Raw genomic sequence first — 1,548 nt, 5'->3', positions numbered from 1 at the left:
TTATGCCATGAATTCATAGGGAACAGGTTCAGCAGCTCGGCCTCCTTCCCATGGGTTCTCACGAATTGTGCTTCTCTGGGCTGAGCAGGCTGGTGCTTCAGTTGAACCCAGGCACCTTTCTCTTCAACTTCCTCTCCAAGTTTTGAGAAGCTATAATGGCTCGTAGGCTGCTTAATAGGCTCAGTGTGCACATTAATTCTCTAGACGGCAAGAATCTCACCTTTAACTTGTTTTGTTTGTTTGTTTGTTTGTTTGTTTTTTACAACAATGCCAACAGCATGCTGGGTAACACTGTACTCTTCTAGTTTTGTTATGGTGACAGTTGTGGGCCATTCCTTATTGAACAGTATCCATTCCTCTGATGTCTATAATATCACCTTTCTTGTAGATTCGCCTGTATATGGCCAAAGGAATAACCCCATGTTTTCTGTAAGGCCTAGAAAACATTTATGGGGTACCGCTCCTCTTTTCTTTGTGTTCATCATTTTGAGGAATTACTGACAGTTTCTATTGAAAGCCTCTGTTTTTATTTCTCTTGGGTATTTACATAGAAGTGGAATTCTTGGGTCACATGGCACCTCTGTTTAAACTCTGAGGAAGTACTCACTTCAGCAGCACAGATGCTAAATTTGGAACAATACCAAAAAGATTAGTGCGGTCCCTGTATAAGCATGATGCAGAAATGAGTGAAGTATTCTATACATGTACATTTTTTTTTTTTTTTGGTGGGGGTGTACTTGGGATTTAACCCAGGGGCAATTTACCACTGAACTATGTGCCCAACCCTTTTAGTTTTTATTTTCAGACAGGGTCTCACTAAGTTTCTGAGGGCCTCACTAAGTTGCTGAGACTGGCCTCAAACTTGGAATCCTCCTATCTCAGCCTCCCAAGTCACTGGGATTATTGGCATGTGCCACTGTGCCCAATGTGTTCCATATGTATTAAAACATAAAAATAAAGTCTGAGAAACTTCCAGATGATTGTTTTCTAGAGCAGCTACACCATAGAACAATTGTACCACTGTGAGGGCATGAGAGCTTTAGTTTCTCTACATTCTCACTAGCAATGGTTATTGGCTGTCTTTCTTATTATAGCCATCCCAGTAGGTGTGAAGTTGTGGCTCACGATGGTTTTTGTTTTGTTTTGTGTGTGTACGTGTGTGTGCTTCCCTGATGGCTAATTATGTTGAGTCTTTTTATGCACTTATTAGCAGTTTGTATGTTTTCTTTGCAGAAATTTCTATTTAGATCCACTTTTAAAACTGAATTGTCTTTTTATTAAGTTATAAGAGTTCTTCATATCTTTTATCATATATATGATTTACCAATCCTCACCTAACTCAAAGTTAGGCCCGTGAATCCAAGAGCTTTATACTTTAAACTCTTACATTTAAGTCTGTGATCCACTTATTAAAAAAAAAACCTGTATATGCTATCATTTGCCCCCATTTAGCTCTTTCTATTTGTGTCTTATTAATAAATCCTTACCTGACTAATGATCATAAAAAGTTTTTTTCTGTATTTTCTTCTACTAACTTTGTTTTCTTCC

General features: G+C 38.2%; 1 non-coding gene and 1 pseudogene across 1 annotated transcript; one reads left to right on the top strand and one right to left on the bottom strand.

Moving 5' to 3' along the window:
* Positions 1-447, bottom strand: LOC139705668 (large ribosomal subunit protein eL21-like; annotated as a pseudogene).
* A 152-nt stretch (positions 448-599) lies between these two features.
* Positions 600-706, top strand: LOC114103837 (U6 spliceosomal RNA). Its single transcript, XR_003584742.1, has one exon. It is a non-coding gene; the product is annotated as a U6 spliceosomal RNA (small nuclear RNA).
* Positions 707-1,548: the final 842 nt, after the last annotated feature.

This window comes from Marmota flaviventris, chromosome 5, assembly GCF_047511675.1.
Source record: "Marmota flaviventris isolate mMarFla1 chromosome 5, mMarFla1.hap1, whole genome shotgun sequence".
Lineage (NCBI taxonomy): Eukaryota > Metazoa > Chordata > Mammalia > Rodentia > Sciuridae > Marmota > Marmota flaviventris.
Note: the sequence above shows the minus strand (reverse complement) of the source record. Positions and strands in the feature narration are given on the sequence as shown.